This window comes from Xiphias gladius, chromosome 2 (assembly GCF_016859285.1).
Source record: "Xiphias gladius isolate SHS-SW01 ecotype Sanya breed wild chromosome 2, ASM1685928v1, whole genome shotgun sequence".
Classification (NCBI taxonomy): domain Eukaryota; kingdom Metazoa; phylum Chordata; class Actinopteri; order Istiophoriformes; family Xiphiidae; genus Xiphias; species Xiphias gladius.
Window position 1 is genome coordinate 16,468,596 of NC_053401.1, and position 17,833 is coordinate 16,486,428.

General features: G+C 40.8%; 1 protein-coding gene and 1 pseudogene across 1 annotated transcript in view; both read left to right on the forward strand.

The window, feature by feature from the left end:
- Positions 1 to 5,552: 5,552 nt before the first annotated feature.
- gas2l3 (growth arrest-specific 2 like 3) overlaps positions 5,553 to 17,833 on the forward strand; it is a 34,594-nt gene continuing 22,313 nt past the window's right edge. Inside the window, exon 1 of the mRNA XM_040143457.1 lies at positions 5,553 to 5,731. The gene's annotated coding sequence lies outside the window, so the exon portion shown is untranslated. The remainder of the gene's footprint in view (positions 5,732 to 17,833) is intronic.
- LOC120803963 lies at positions 9,269 to 16,345 on the forward strand (annotated as a pseudogene).

The following is a 17,833-nucleotide window of genomic DNA, read 5'->3' on the forward strand; positions in this document are numbered from 1 at the left end:
CAGTAGAATCCAAGCGCAAAAATATGTTAAGGTTGTTATTAATTTAAAAAAAAAATCTTATTTCTTCTAAATTTCAAGTGTATGATTTAGGCCTTAAATCATAGCAATCTGACCATTCAATGAATGACCGTTAATATGGAGTATAACTGGAAAATGCCTAAATAAATAGTGCCCTAAAATCATTAATTATTGCATAAAAAGTCACCAATGCACCAAATAAGAATCTGATTTATTTTTAGAGGTGTTAATTAATGCATTTATTCTCATGCATGCATTATTATCATGTATGTCATATTAATTTGACAATATTTACATTATATTATGAAATATTTACTTAAATGTACACATGTAAAGCTTTAAACATGTAAATAAAAAGCAAATTGAACTTTTCTATTCTTAACAACTTTGCAGCCACGCATTTAAATTGTATTTAGGGTGATAAATAGTGTGCAGTGACTGAATGTGCACTTTAAGGCTGCACAGTCAGTTGTGCCATCACACAGAGGTCTTCATCTGATGTGACAGCAAGGCCTCTCGTGGCATATGGTGCAAATGGGGTCAGTAAACCCAAGCTGGCTCTCAGCACCCAGACAAAACATTTCAGTGGGCAGTTAATGTCCTTATACCTCCCTGCAGCTTCCACACTTAAGGTTGAGTTCTCTGAAGTAATAGCAGGAAAATGCCTCCATCTTCTGGCAGTTAGGTGATATATCTGAATGAGTGATCCTAATGCAGCTGGAAGTTATGCAGTACAGCTTCGCTTGGTACTGTCAATTAGTAAGGTTTTTGTGTATTTAAACTTTTTTTAGCATTTTTTAGTCAGTATAGCATTACTTGTGGCTAACATGGTTGTGGATTAAATATTAATACATACAAGAAGTCAAAGACATTTTGCTGCATATTAGATTTATTTAATGTTTGTGGTATAGGGACAAGTACAGATCAATAACCAATGGACCAGTGCCACATGCCACAGCATTTATAGCCTTAGCGGTTTTGCATTTCACACATACAAACAAGTCAATAAGAAAATACATACAAACAGCATAAACACACAAACAGAATGTTTCAATAAACCTGCCATAGAATTCAATGACAAGCACCAGATAATTCGTTACATACTGACCCCTTTCTAAAAAAAACAAGTGGTAGTAGAGAGAAAAGTTGTGTCGCCTTTTCATTACCATTACACTAGGAGCTGAATGTCCAAAATTGCATTTGCATTAATCCTGCCAAAAAGCCAACAGTGATTTTGAATGTTTAAATTAGTCAATAATACTGTACATTGTTTACTTCTCTCAGTTATGCTGGTGTTGTATGTTTTACTATTGTTACCAGGTTGCTGAACAAGCCAAGGAGACAGAAATTTAACCACTGAATCAAGAAGCACAAACACTGAACAATGTGCTCATGATTCTTGATCCCAAATTGACAAATAAAAATTTCATCAAATTTCAAAATTTTTTAGTATGCCCTCTAAAGTAATGTACAACATAATATTTTGAAATTTGTTCATATGCCCTATAAGTAACCTACCAATAACGGTACGTCCAACTAATATTACCAATCCAGTGTATCCTGTTAAAAACAGGGTGTACAGTACAGGGCCTAAAGCTGAACCTAATTTGCATCCCAAGTTAGGCTTTTAAGTTAAATGGATATAGGGTAAAAACAAAACAGAACAGATCAAATAGAATGTGTCCCTATACATCTCTGGAAAAAATTAAGAGACCACTGCAAAATTATCACTTTCTCTTATTTTACTATTTATAGGTATGTGAGTAAAATGAACATTTTTGTTTTATTCTATAAACTACTGACAACATTTCTCCCAAATTCCAAATCAAAATATTGTCCTTCAGAGCATTTATTTGCAGAAAATGACAAATGGTCAAAAATAACGAACAAGATGCAGTGTTTTCAGACCTCAAATAATGCAAAGAAAACAAGTTCATATTAATTTTTAAACAACACAATACTAATGTTTTAACTAAGGAAGAGTTCGGAAATCAATGTTTGGTGGAATAACCCTGATTTTCAATCACAGCTTTCATACGTCTTGGCATTTTCTCCACCAGTCTTTCACGTTGCTGTTGGGTGACTTTATGCCACTCCTGGCACAAAAATTCAAGCAGCTCAGCTTTGTTTGATGGCTTGTGACCATCCATCTTCCTCTTGATCAAATTCCAGAGGTTTTCAATGGGGTTCAGGTCCGGAGATTGGGCTGGCCATGACAGGGTCTCAATCTGGTGGTCCTTCATCCACACCTTGATTGACCCAGCTGTGTGGCATTGAGCATTGTCCTGCTGGGGAAAAAAAATCCTCAGAGTTGGGGAACATTTTCAGAGCAGAAGGAAGCAAGTTTTCTTCCAGGATAACCTTGTACGTGGCTTGATTCATGCGTCCTTTGCAAAGACGCATCTGCCCAATTCCAGCCTTGCTGAAGCACCCCCAAATCATTACTAATCCTCCCCCAAATTTCACAGTGGGTGCAAGACACTGTGGCTTGAAGGCCTCTCCAGGTCTCCGTCATACCATTAGACGACCAGGTGTTGGGCAAGGCTGAAATTTGGACTCATCAGAGAAGATGACCTTACTCCCGTCCTCTATTATCCAATCCTTATGGTCTTTTGCAAACCTCAGCCTGGCTCTTCTTTGCTTCTCATGGATGAAGAGCTTTTTTCTAGCTTTACACGACTTTAGCCCTGGCCGTAGGATCCTGTTTCGAACCATTCTCGCCGTGCACTTCACCCCAGCTGCCATTTGCCATTTTTATTGTAGGTCAAATGATGTCATCCTACGGTTGCTGAGTGACATTTGAATGAGTTGACGGTCATCCCGGTCAGTGGAGAGTTGTTTTCGCCCTCTGCCAGTGTGTAGCTCTGTTGTTTTAAGGATGGAAGCAACCTGACGCTCACTATATCCCTCTGCCGGTAAAGCCAGAATTGAACCCTTCTTTTCCGCACTCAAAACTTTTCTTTTGGCATGTTCAGTAGTTATTTTTTGATTCCAATTACTTTTGAGGTACTACTAGCACTGTTTTCGTTTTTGTTTTCTGTTTTTTTTTTTCAGTATTGATGTTGTATAAATGGATGGCTACAGGAAGGAAGGACCTCCTGTGGTGTTCACTGGAGCACTTAGTCATGCTGAATCAAAATAAAAAATTTACTCAAACACCACTTGCTGTCTTATTTAGTTTGAATGGATGTGCATTGCCCTAAATTCAATGAACTGTGAGTGGCAGTTTTAATCTTATTGATAAGATACTGATATTTTGTGGAATACATTCTATTATCTATCTGTGCATAATATTATTAATACCAATATTTATAATATCGATAATAATATTTCCGTTCCCATACTTAGCAGTTGGCAGTGTTTCCAGAACGACCCTGGTTTATCAAGATGTTGCTTTGCAGACCTCCAACACTATCGTTTGTGATGAGGTTGCAGGTAAAGTTTCCTTCTGATGACTCTTCCATGCAGTCCCTCTTTCTGCATCAGTACTGCTTAGTGGAACAGTGCACCACCACTACTGTGTCGAGGCATAGGACAGAGGATTCAAATTGTTTTCATACTTTGTCAATTTTTGGTTTTAATAAAGAATTCATCCGAAATTTGTTGTGAAAAAAAGTATCTGACATGCTATTCCTGATTAGCATTTTTATCGGGTCAGTGAGGTCGTAGTGGTTGAACATTGTCTTTGTAGAGGAAAACCTGCAGTTTACACACAAGGCAAATGTTAGATTTGCACACCAACACATGAATCCAAGACTGTAGTACCAGGAAAATTACAAAAAAAAAAACCCATGTTTTTATGTTCTTCACAAAAAAAGTTTATGTCAATTATCATCTACTGTAGTTGTATATGTTTTCTAGTCAACAACAAGCAATATCCAGTTTTAGGGAGCTTAAGAGGGTCAGCTGGCAGGGAAGCAGGCCCAGCAGCTGGAAGATTGGCTATTTCCTGTAGTATTTATGACTAAAAAAAGGTTGCATTTGAGGTTAACATGGTTTCACTCCACAATGGCAAGGGTGCAGCTGAAACTCAACACAAATCTGTCCTCCCTCCCCCCCACGAGGCAAACCAGCCCTGAAAAGCCCCTGAAGTTAGCTGGTTGTAAAGAGACTACTCCTTGTTTTTAACTATAAAGCAAGCCAGTCTTCTTTTTTTCTACTTGATGGGTCAGTGATGTTTATATGGAGACACTGTGATAGTGAACATCATTATCTTTCTGTCAGGCAGGGGTGTCACTTGCTATTTTCAGGGGTCCCCAGGGAACAAGGGGCCCTAATGACAGCTAGGGTGATTGGGTTTAAATGTTTTTCCCCACTGCATAATGCAAAATGAACCCTTTTGTTTTGTTTACATTGGCTAAACTTCTTTTGTGTTTGGGTTCCCATATATTCTACTGCTGCAATAACATTACATTACATTAACCATGTTTTACAGGTGGGGTCTCTGAGACTTCAAAGTGAAGTAATGCATCATTTTCTGTAGTGAACTTCTGAAACATTTAATCAGTTAAAAAAATCAGGTTTATATGCAATTCTTTTTTTTAAAAAAGTAATAAAGAATTAAGCTGATCTTTTTTGGGCTGTTAAAGAGGGTCTCCAGGACCCCAAACAGAATGTTGGTATGAGTGACCACTAATGGAATGTCATGAGGTACATTCACTTAAGTACTGTACTTAAAAATAACTTTGAGAAACTTGTACTTTTAGAATTCCCTTTTATGCCACTTTATACTTATACTCCACTATGTTCCAGAGAAAGAAAATCCACCTTTTACCTCAATACATTTATTTGACTGCTACGGTTGACAGCTAAGATTTTACATCCAAAACTTATGATGATATGAAAAAGTATGATGTCTTGTTGTATATTAAATCAACCCAACAGTATATCAAATAGTTTAAATTACTTCTACCTCAACGAGAGTAAAATCCCACTTAGATTTTAAGTAGGACATGCAGTAATAATGCATAAGCTATAATGATCTATTAATATGATACATATACTGTAGTAGAGTAACACTCCCATGGGCCATTCTTCTACATTATATACTTTTACTTTTAATTCCTAAGTACCATTTTAAATGCAGGACTTTTGCTTGTAATTGAGTCTCTCTGTGACATTGAAACTTACTTATGTAAATGACTTGAATTCTTCCTCCACCACTGCACAGAACTATATGGGATCAGAAATATAATGAATAAAAAATACATTGCTATAAGAACACAGGTAAAGTGGGCACAAGTGCAACTGGAAAAAGTATTTTACAGTGGTAGTGGAAGGGGTTTGAATTCCAAGTAGCATCAATACAACTGCTTTTGGAAGAAGACTGCATAAACACAAAGTGAAAAAAGAAAGGAAAACATTAAAAAAATCACTGTACTTTAATTCTTAGATTATTTCAACCACCAATTACTTTAACAATCTTAGTGATGTTTTATAGCTTTATGAAGGCATATCTATTTTATTATTATGAATGGATTTTAATCATTCAATAAAATGACACAGGTAATCTGTGACCCAGCCCCCAGCGGACGGAGTGCTCTGATTGGCTGGTTCGAACACCGCTGCCCACAAACACTGAGTAGCGGAGAACATGACTAACCCCTGTACTAACTGGCGTACTAATTCAAGATTTCCGCAAGGAAAAACGCTATAAAGCAACACAGACTGCCCACATTTATGGTTGAACACTCTTATCTCTTCAGTATTGCCGGTAAGTCTGAAACTTTTATCTCACTAGTTATCATATTTTATCTTAGAGGGGAATTTACAAGTTTATCCGAAAGTTTTCGCCAGTGCAGAGGTCTCCTCCTCTTTCTCCCCAAAATCCACGAGGGAGCCTCGTGGAAGCTGTTAACATGGTTCCTAAGAAAACACTCCAAATATCGTAAATTTTTGTACATAACCGAATTCCTTTATGCTTTTTTTATAGTAATTCAAATAAAATAGAGAATTATCTAGGCAAGCTATCTGGCAAAAATAATGCTACATTTGTGGTATAAGTGATGTTATGCATGATAATTTTTGTTCTTTCCTAATAATGTCTGCCACACTGTTAGCCTAGCGCCATTCACTTTACCTTAGAGCTGTTTTTTTTTTGTTTTTTTGTTTTTTTTGTCAAACTTAATTGCTAAGTTCTTTCTCATGAGCCACAATCAAGTTTATATGTTATGGGTGCAATTAAAATGTGTTTACATCCTTGCACTTGACAGATTTCGGTGTTACATAATGTCAGGTTAATTGACTTTGACAGGTCTGTGCTTGTATTGAGTGTGAAACAACAGCTCCCAGTCATAAGCATGCACAAATTTATACTTGATTGGCAGGTGAGAAGAAATAGGTAAGAGGATCAGTAGTTTACTGGTGCAAAAGACCTGGGAGACAGTGTGTTGCATGGTAATAATGTGAGGTTGTAGCAGCTGATGATAGGATTAAGTGAGTGTTGTGTTTTTGATGACTTCATTAATAAGAGCAGGTTAGGTTGGGGGTGCAAGTCCCTCGCTTATGAAAATAGCAGGCACTGGTGTGGCTGTTTTTCGATCAAAGCACATACACTGACTGGCATGTTTCCTGCTGCTGCACCTATTGTGCCGGGACAATCAGGAGGGATACATTAATGTAAAGTCTTGTACATGGGACATTCCTTGGGTCCTGTTGGAGGAAAAGAGATGAAGTAAAGGCTAAGCTGGTGCTTCCTGCAAAGAGCGTTTCACCAGGGAAAGACTGTTCACACACTTCTGATGCTGGTAATGAGATTATGGTGATGTTTTCTTCTGAGAACAACAAGATTTCTTCTCTTAGCCTTGTGATTTAGCCTGATAATCAGGAAGAATGACCATTTTGTTTCACGTCATTCCTTATATATACATAGTAATTCAGAGGTGTGGAACTAGGCTATTTGTGATTATGGCTTGAATTAATTTTTTCTTGATTTCTTGTGCATGTCACTGGATGTTACCTTTCCTCCATTAGACAGAATATGATGTAACTATAACTCAGTAAGTGCTATGCAAAGGCAACTGGACTTGCTTGAAGTTCTAGAAGACGTTTCGCCTCTCATTCGAAAGGCTGCTTCAGTTCAAACTGACTTGTAGGTATTTATCCTCTGGTGAGATCAGCGACTCACAAGTGTTGCTGTCCCGCCACAATGCCATTTGAACTGAACCAAAATCTGTAACTGGGAAGGACAACAGTTTACGGAAAGTCTATCCAGTGTAATTTATATCTACTTTTGAGTCCATGTGACTTTTTGTTGGCAAAGTTTTCCACTATGATTCAGACCAAAGAAAACAAACTAAAGGTGTCATCGCAGTGTCATTGTGGTTTAAAATGTACAATGATCTGTCATCAAATCACTGAAAATACAGAAGATCGCTGTTTCAGACAAAGCTGTCACTGCCAACCTCTCAATGAATAAGTGCACACATGAGTAGCAACCCCAATTTCATCTATCTTCATTATCAGCATCTGCTTTATCTTTGGCATCGGGCCTCGCATTTTGGGCCTGCCAAGTTTCCCGAAAGAAGTAAAGACAGGCGGCACACACCCACACACGAGATGAGACAAAGAAGGCTTAATGAGTTAAAAATGCATGTGGGAACGTATGGGATGCGATGCTGCATGGGTGGACACAATGGAGATGTTAATGAAATTTTGGATTACCCCTCATTCATTTAGGGTACAGTTTACAGGAGGAGAATGGGAGGGGGTTCAGGGGTAAGTGTGTGTATGTGTGAGTGTGTGTAAGGGGAGCTGTTATTCTGTAGGTAGATGCATGTAGATCCTGTAAATAGTCACAGTAGATATCAGCAGCAGTTAAATATTTAATTTAGAATAGACTGTCTAAAAAATAAAAGATGTTACCAGTTTTTTTCTACAGTTTTAAAATGTTAAAAAGATCATCAATCCCTTTATTTTTGAGCTATTGGTTATTTCACAAAGCGTATCCTATGTTTTTAGTCTCATTTGTGAAACTTAATAATTGGTCTCTTTTGTTGTCTATTAAAGGACCAGTGCATGGGATTTAGTGGCACATAGTGGTGAGATTGCAGGTTGCAACCAACCGAATACTCCTCCCTTTCCAAGTGTGTAGGAGAACCTATGCTGGCCTTCAGGTAATGTAAAAATGCGAAAGGCCCTCTCTAGAGCCAGTGTTTGGTTTGTCTGTTCTGGGCTACTGTAGAAACATGGCGGTGCAACATGGTGGGCTCCGTGGTGGACCCGCACCCTATGTTGATATGAAGGGCTCATTCTGAGCTAATGAAAACATTGATTCTTAGTTTCAAGTGATTAATGAAAACATAATTCTGAATATTATATTCAATTTCTGCTAATTCCCACCTAAATCCTAAACACTGGTCTTTTAAACCAACTCTGGTCATGCTGCTGGACTCAACAAAACATAGCACTCGCTGAACCACTTGAACACGACTTATCTCAAAGTCATGTGAACTATCAGTTTCTACACACCAGTTCATGACATAGGTTTTTATGAATAAAGCTCAGTTGTACCCTGAGGATTCAGTACAGCTCCCAATAATTACAGAATAGCTGAAAGCCTTTATAAATAAAACATGTCAATTTTGTACTCCAGTGTCCAATCACATTCCAAACTAGAAGTTCTTTTTCGAAACAATACTATCAAGAAGATTTTTTTATTAAAAAAAAAAAAACAAAAACCTAAAGAACATCATCCAGGATGTGAAAGATAACTGAATAATCTGTGTTTTCTATTAAAGCACAAGTCATTATGTGAATACAGTTTTATGCAACATTGTAGAACTAAAATCCTCATATGGAGTCAGGTGAAAAAGGTCCTTTTTTTTTGTTATTATAAGTCTGATTTACATTCCTAATGATTTTCCCTGGCTCAGCACCAGAAGATGTTTCATTACAACTGTCAGATTGAAGAAACCAGTGACTACCAGGAACAGGGTGGTTGACAACCGAGAAGAGGTTGGTCACAGCTGGAGAGACAGATGGCAGCTTGGAAAGACAGCAAACCGGGGCGGTATGGGTTAGTACCCCTAGCCACATTTTCTGTGAAGGAGGACTCAGTGTAAGCTACGGATCATGTAAAGGAGGTATACATATTGAATCAATTCAATATATACATACCTTCGGTGACCACCCCTGCACGACAGATTCAAGGTTATCGACCAACAGCAATGGACAAACGGTAAAGAGAAGAGACTGCTTGTGTGGAAAGATCTGCAAAAATGAGAGAGGCCCAAAGATCCACCAGTGAATGATGAAATGCAAGGAGCAATTGCATCCACCACAATGCACAGGTCTACACCTGGTGAGCGAAGGAGGAGCCAGGCCCGGAATCACCCTACAGAGCCCAGAGCCTCCACATGGTGCAAGCAGGATCAGATGGCCACCAGCCCCTAAAACAACAGAGTGGCAGAAGTTTGACGAGGATGCTGATAAAACGCTGGAAGTAAACAGCCAAAGGAGATGTGGAGAGGAGGCTACAGACTATGATGACCATCATAGTGAGCATGGCTGCTGAGAGATTTGGTATCAAAGAGGAAAGGGGAGCTAAGCAGCCTTATATCACGAACCAGAGGGCAATTAAAATCCACAACATCAGGAAAGAACTGAAAGCCTTGAAGAGAGAGCAGAGCACAAGGAGGCTAGTGAAGAAGAGCGGGCACCACTGTTAGAGCTTCGTCTCTTGCTCAGGAAGAGGCTCTTAACCCTGCGAAGAGCCGAGGAACACAAGAGGTGGCAGAGGGAGAGGAATAGGACAGCCTCCATCAGCAACCCATTTGGGTTCACCAAGGAGCTCCTCAGACAGAGACGCATTGGACGCCTAGTCTGTTCAAAGGAGGAAGTCGACCAACACCTTCACAACACCTTTTACTAACCCCACCAGAGACTAAGACCTAGGGTAGTGTGAGACCGTAATAAGAACACCGGAGCCATTAACCTGAGGGAGCCAATCCTGAAAGAAGTTCGGGATGTGGTTAGGATAGCCTGGTCCAGGTCAGCACCAGGATGAAGTGGAAAAACCTACAGGGTGTACAAGCACTGTCCGAAGCTACTACACTGGCTTTCTTCAGCATTTTAGCTAAGTGGCTGGCTGATTTCTTCCTCAAGAACGGATACTTGGACACTTCAGTGGCATCCCTGGAGTATCAGGCTATCTAGAGCACACTTATGTGGTCAAACAGCTCCTCAGAAAGGCTAAGGAGAAAGAGGGTGATCAGGTGTTACTGTGTTTAGACCTGACGAACGCCTGTGGCTCAATGTCCCACAATCTGGGGCTAGAAACTCTGGAGAGGCACCATTTTCCAGCCTCAGTAAGATACCTCATCCTGAATTATTACAGCAAATTCAGCCTGAGAGTCTCAACAGGATCCGCAACGTCTGGGTGGCATAGACTGGAAGTGGGAATCATCACAGGCTACACCATCTCAGTGATCCTGTTTTGCTATGGCAAAGAACATGCTGGTGAAATCTGCTGAACAGGAGTGCAGATGCCCCTTGAATCCACAAACCACCAATCCGCGCCTTCATGGATGACCTGACAGTGACCAAGTGAGTCAGTACCTGGAGGCAGATGGATCCTCAAGGGGCTGGAGAGGCTGATGAGATGGGCAAGGATTTTGTTCAAGCCAGAAAAAGTCAGATCCTTGGTTTTGATGAAAGGCAGACCAGTGGAGAAGTTGTGCTGCTCTGTCTCAGAAATACAAATCCCTACCATCTCTGAGAGGCCAGTGGAAAGCCCTAGAAAGTTCTTCTACAGCAGGGATACAGCCTCCATTAAGAACACCTGGCCTTCCAGAAAAAGTAAACGCATGAATTTATCAGCATGGGATTCTGCTAAAGATACCGTGGCCACTACTCCTATATGAGTTCCTGAGAAGAAAGCTAGGGCTACTGAGGAGCTTGAGCAGCATTGCCCTCTATTGAAACACCTGCAAAATGACGCTCCCCCTGAAAGCTATCAAGGAGGAGTCTAAGGTTTTATGTGCAAGGGAGATGCTGCAGTCCCAGGGGGTCAACTGACCCTAAAGTCTCCGGTGCAGGGGTAGCAGTCAAGACCCGCTGGAAGTGGAAAGCAGAGGCTGCAGTGGAACAATTAGAGTCACGGCTATGCCAAGGAGTTCTGGTGGGAACAGTGGCAGAGCAAGGGCTGGGCTAGGAACCATCGCAACCCCTTGTTATGACAAGGCTTGAGGCAAGGAGCAGAGACGACTAGTCCAGAATGAGGTGAGAGCAGCTGTTGAGAAGGAGAGATCCAGCAGAGCAGTGGGAATGAGACAGCAAGGTGCCTGGACAAGATGGGAGAATGTTGTGAAGAGGAAGATCTCGTGGGCTGATCTCTAGTAGGCAGAGTCACACCGCATCCGTTTCCTGGTCCAGGTTGTCTATGATGTCTTTCCTAGCCCTTCCAACCTGTACTGCTGGGGCTTGGTGAATACTCCAACATGCTCCCTTTGCCAGAGAAAGGCTCTTTGCCCAAAGGCTCTGGGGGAAGGCCGATACTGCTGGCATCACGATCAGGTGCTCAAGACCATCGCTGAGCATCTGTAGTGCAATCGCCCATGCTCAAAGGTCAAAACCCACAAAGCAAACCATCAGCTTCATCAGAGCTGGAGAGAAGCCAAAAGCAACAGCTAGAACAACATCAGGGCTTTCTCAACACTGTTCAGGACTGCCAGCTTAAAGTGGATTTAGGCAGGAAAATCAAGTTCCCTCAGTATGTCGCCAAGACCTACCTCAGACAAGACATGATTCTGGTGTCAGAGGCAACAAAGAATGTTTTCATGCTAGAGCTCACTGTTCCATGGGAAGAGCGGATGGAGGAGGCTTTTGAGCGGAAGAGGGTCTAGTACAAGGGCCTAGTCAGCGTCTACCACAGACAAGGCTGGAAGGCAAGGTGCTTGCCTGTGGAGCTTGGGTGCAGAGGCTTTGCAGGACATTCTCTCTTAGGGGCTTACACTACACTCGGCATCACAGGCGAGAGGAGAAGGAAGGCCATCTACAACAGCACAGAGACTGGACAGAAAGCCTCTAGGTGGATTAAGAGAACGCATCCGTGTGAGAATGCTGCTGGGGCACAAGCTGAGGCTTGATTAACCTCAGCTGGGTCGCCTGACTGAGGGTGCCTGATGTTCGAAATACCCAAAACACTCAATGACCTCAGGTAACATGATGATGTGTCCTAGATTAGCATCAGAAGAAGTTTCATTACCGTCCCTTGGCCTCATCCTCTGTGAAGAGTTGGGAAGAGGCATAGTGGCTGTATGGGGCACATAGATTTTATCTGAACTGATAAAGCCTGTTATATGGCCGTGCTGGGGTTTCATGTTTGGATATTGTATACTAAGTCTGTGAGGGGAAAAATCCTTGATTATTAGCAGAACTCTGTAACACAACATAACATAGTTATTTGGTGTGACTGATTTTAAAATATCATACATGAGGTGTCACCAGTAAAGGAAATAAGATTCATATCATTAATATGTTGACAGTAAAGAAGTAGCCGAGCTTTTCTTCAGAAACTGTATTTATACTGGTAAGTTTACATTAGTAGACATTCATTATGACGCCCTGGCACTTCTTGGCAGCTGGAGCGGTGTCATGTTTGAAATCAAAAGGTTTCTGCAGCCATTGGTTTCCCCCGGTACGCCTTTCTGTTAAGTTTTCACGTCCCAATTTATTAATTTAATGAACACATGATGTGATGCACTTCAGTTCATCATGGGATGACCATCAATTACAAATCTTTTTAAATAACAGCTGAGAAAAGATCAATGCTCAAGTTGGTTTGGTAGTGTGCTCAGGTATATAACTGGCCAGCTTGTGCAGCGACTGAAACAGTGATGTCATTGCAGTTAGGGGTGTGTGTGTGTGTGTGTGTGTGTGTGCGCGTGTGCGTGCGCGTGCGGATTTTAAAAAGAGGAAGATGACTGAAAATGGGAATTATTTGTTTAAAATGATGGGTCAGGCTTTGCAGTTGGCACAGACTGGTGCCATGATGGAACGCCATTAGAGAACTGACTTGTTGCAGTTTGGCTGTAGCTCCATGTGGTGATGTTCACAATCAATAGTCTGAGGAGGATATATTTCCAAATGTTGGTTACTGGGACATAGTAAACTCTGAAGCCAAGACCTGCCTATTTCAAACATAACAGTTCATGTGATGAGTCACCTGACTACATCACACAGCCCACTCATCCATATCTTTTTCTAAACAGCTAAACTTGGAGTTGGGATGAGAAAATGCTTGCCATAGAAGGATGGGATATCTTGTCTTGTAGTTCCTGTTAACTATTGGAATTACTGGATATTATCTTGGCAAAAACTGACAAGTATTGCTTATTTAGATAGTTACTGTTTCAAGCTCTAAAATGTGGTGAGGAATCGCTTTAAGTCAACTTAGATGTTGTGCTCAGTTAGCCTCATCTAACATAGAGCAGTGTGAGAAACCCTAAAGTTTTAAGTCCCATTTGTTTTAAAAGAATAGCATCCTGTACAGAGAGACCGCCAATGACAACTGGCTTAGTTTGCTTTATGAGTTACTGGAAAAAACATGTTATCACAAGTGTTTCATCTTAATTTCAAGAAGGTGAGTCAGTTGACCCAAGATGTTTTGGGTAAATAAATGGCTAACTGTATCTTCTGCCTGTGGGAAGGCTTGACGATCTTGTGTGGTATCTCAGATGCAAGAGGGGCTGTGCATATTCATTGATGGTCCCTTTTTACCAACCTGGAATCAGCTTTCTTCAGTTCCTCTGTTTATCAAGGTGATGGAAAGCTGGGCAGGAAGCCTGATCCTGAGTCAGCACTGAGGGGCTTCAAAATCCCAGAGCTGACCTGGTTGCGTGTAGTGAGCTGTTGATTAGCATCAACAAATCAAAATGGGATTGGCCGATGGCTCCCCCTCATTCAGGCCTTGAAGATGGGCTTTACTCGCGCTGTCTCACCTCTAAGGAAAGCCCACTCCAAGGAGGACAGGAGGATGGAAATCAAAAAATGTTTAAATCCTGTTAGAAAGGGCGATAGTCTTTCACCAAGGAAAAAAACATTATGAACAAGCTTGTACATACCCATAAGGGACTGACTTGCTTTAGAAAGTAAAGTTTTGTTGTAGATGTGGGGGCTGACTTCATCAACAGATTGTTAAGTATATTTACTTTTTACATTCTCCCCCACTGAATGAATTTCCCTCTCGGGACGTTGCAGCCAGGCGCCATCTGTAATCAAAAGGGGGGAGGCTGGGCTCTAAATTAAACGCTCCTCTGACAGGGTGATTAAGTCCAGACACAAAGAACTCAGCAGGAAGAAGTTTGATAGAGGAGGAGTTAGTATTCCCTGGGGGGGAGGTTTGGTCCAGAAAGGAACGGGAAAGGCGCAGGAGGTTCACTGGTGCTTGGGGCTGGCTCACGGCCACTTCACATCACGGGTACTGGGGACACACAGAGATATTAATCATCCATTTCTGTCTGCTCAAGTTATCAAATTAAACTCTAAAAATAGAGCCTCACTCTTTTCCACGCCAAAAACTTCTTAATAAAGATTTTGTCCAGCAGAATTGCAATTGTGAGGCATTTAGATGTAAAATATATGATGTATAAGAAGCGGTGCCTAAAAGTTGGGTCTAGGCTAAAAATTGACTTGCTCGTGCCATGCTCCGTTTAACCAGTGTAATCTGAATGGCCACACTTGAAGGCGGGTGGAAAAGCCTGCTGTCATAGAGAGGGGGTGACACATTTTTAGACATTTTCTCCTAAAAGCCATTCATGATTTTGTACAGAGGAAAACTGATGGAAGTAGCTGTATTAAGAATGTAAGAATGAGCTCGAGACCCAAATTCAAATTCTGCATTCTTTAACATCTATGTAACTTTCTGTTGGTTTCATAAAGTTACACAAATTGTTGGACGCAGTTCTCGCTATTCTGACATACGAATGGTAACGGGGGAAGGGCTTCAGTCATAATTTCATGATCGAACGAGCACTTCACTTGACACCCTATGACTCCATCACGTGCAGAGGGGTGAACAGTATACCCAAAATATAATTTTCCCTTTTAAGTTGTTTGTGAGTTATAAAAGTGTGCTGAAAAATATTCAGTACTTCAAAAGACATTATGAGAAATGTGTGTAGTTGAAGTGTTGTACCCTCTAAAAGTCCGTTTGGGTGTCCCAATGTCTGGGACCCACAGCTACTGGTTAGGTATAAAAACAAGACAGAGGAAGGAAAGCTGTGTATGGAATGCAATCTTTAACGTGCTCCAGTTGTGCTAAATTCCAGGGAATTAAATGATGAAATAAAACATTTAATTTTCTGGGGACCCCCCCACAAAAACCACAGGCCTATGGAGGTCCCAAGACTTAAAAAGGCCAACTTTGGTTTTATTTTTTTAACTTCACTCTGTTTATATTCTGCTGACACACTTACAATGCCATGTAGTGGACAAGCAAAACGACATCACTGGTCATTACATAATGCATTCTCATTTCTTTCTTGCATTTATGCACGGGTGCTTGCATGCACTGTCAGAGTGTTGCAAGCTGCATGCATGCACCACGTGCAGTGTGTTGTGATGACAACATGTTCTGGAGGTGGATGTGCTCTGCTGTCTGGAATAGTGCTGATCCTCTTATATGATTACTGGCTGCAACTAGAGAGAGAAGCAACCTGCATGGGAAACATGCGGACAGATGTCTTGCCCCCACTCTCAACAAAAGACAGACAGAGCATCTATGTTTAGTCCAGGCTGCAGGGAAGTTCAGACTAGATCCCTTTCCTTTTAATAGAGTGGAAGTCTGTTATACCGCTCATTTGTGCCTCGACACAGGCAGTTCGACTAATTTATTCAGGACCCTTTCCTGGCAGGAAATGGATTGTGATGAGCACTATAAGGAGAAAAAGGTCTCTTAATGAAGAAAGCTAAATTAGTTGTTGAAGTTTGTTTATATCAATACATCCTTTCAAATAAGTAAATTAGTAAATTTGTAAATGTTCAGTTAAAGATGGGACCTTTTTTTTAATATAGAAATGCAAACAGATTTTCGGGGAATATGGTCAAAATGGATTAGGTACATCATCTCACAGAGACCAGGCCTGCTTTAATGGAAACTGCCATCTCCACTGGACTGCTAAGGAGACTGTGTTATAAAGAGCAGATTTTTGTGGAAAAATGAGCGTGAAGATTGTCTCTATTTAGACAAGGCTTAATGCAATAATTTGAGTTATGTTTATCTTATACTGTATTTATGTAAATGTGATTTTATTTACTTAGTTGTCTTTTAAACTTGGACTGTGAATGACTTCTAATAAAAATAATTAAAAAAAAAGACAAATGGAAAGTCATCATGTCATTACTTTTCTGCCTACATGTGGATGCGTTTCCCTACAGGTCAAATACCACACTGGCATCGAATTATTATGAATTGCAAGTGCAAACATAGTCACAATCAGTATAAAATCAGAATATTACCCATTACTCAAAGTCTGAATCTGCATTGACACTACAGTGCTCCTTTAAATGTTATGTTGGAAACTGACGTTAATACTTAAAAAGTTGTTGAATCCATTCAGTCTGGAAATAGCAGTTCTCCTGAGGGGATAAAACCCAAAAGAAAGCTTGTATGTCACTCATAACAAGGAATACAGGTTAGTCGGCCCAAACATGAACGGGGTCTTTTGTGTACCAGGTATCAGTGACTCATTTACTATGTTAATTCTAGTGTGGCTTTAGAAATATAGGAATGACTCACGTGCACCTGAACAAAAGCTAATGTTCGCGCAATCTTGACAGAGAATTGGGATTCTTGGAAAGGTGTAAATTCCCACACTGCTCTGTGAACGGGGTATTAGCAGAAATTGTCAAAAATAACATTGTGTGAAGTACAGCCTGTTCATCATGATCTTGACAACTGATGATGCAAGATGATCCACAAAGAGGCTCAGATGCATATTTGGTCCCAAAGAAATCTGAGAGCATAATCTCAAAAACTGCCAAGTCTTCTGGGTGGAAATATTGTTTACTGACCGAAACAGGGAGGAGACAAAAGAAAAGGCATATTACAGATGAATGGCACAAGAGTGCCAGCATTGTCAAACGTTTTTTCTCCTGGGGACCCATGAGGAATTTGTGGGTAGTGATCAGTGTCACAGCATCGAGCCCTGCCACTTGAAGATCACCACCACTATAAAACATGTTTTGTCTTTGCCTCTCTGTTTTTGGCTTCGATTCTCTCGCCTTCCTCTATGTTTTGACATTTGACTGTGTGGATGCCTTTGGTCCCTGTAGGGAGTTTGAGTCACACTCTCAGGCTCTGCTGGGGCCCCAGATGCACACAACTGGAGTCCAGTGCCAAAGATTTGCACTTTGTCCTGTGTTGTTGAGTGTGACCCTTCACAAACGCCTGCTGAAAATGAGAGCCATTCTGAAATCCTAAATATCATCATTCTGTCATTGTTTTCTGATTATTCAGCTTTGTAGCCTTGAGGACATTTCCAAACAATACTTTAAAAGACTTCACTGACCCTTGGAATTCCTCTCAGGCTTGGCCTGGATGCCACAAATCAAGCTTTTAAGTGCTGGTCTATGACATTTCTCAATCAATCAGTTACATTTCCATCATCTTTTCTTTACAAATCAAGAGTTATTTGCAGATTGATTTTGAAAACTGTCACTGAATTTTCAGCAGGACAAGGAATCACTTGAAGCATGTTTATGGTTTCATTTCTTAAATTCAGTGAGTGGTTTCATCTAGTATTTTAAATTATGCAATTGATGGAGGGGATTGCATAGTTGTCTTCAAACAAACAAGGGTGCAGTGAAGATTTCA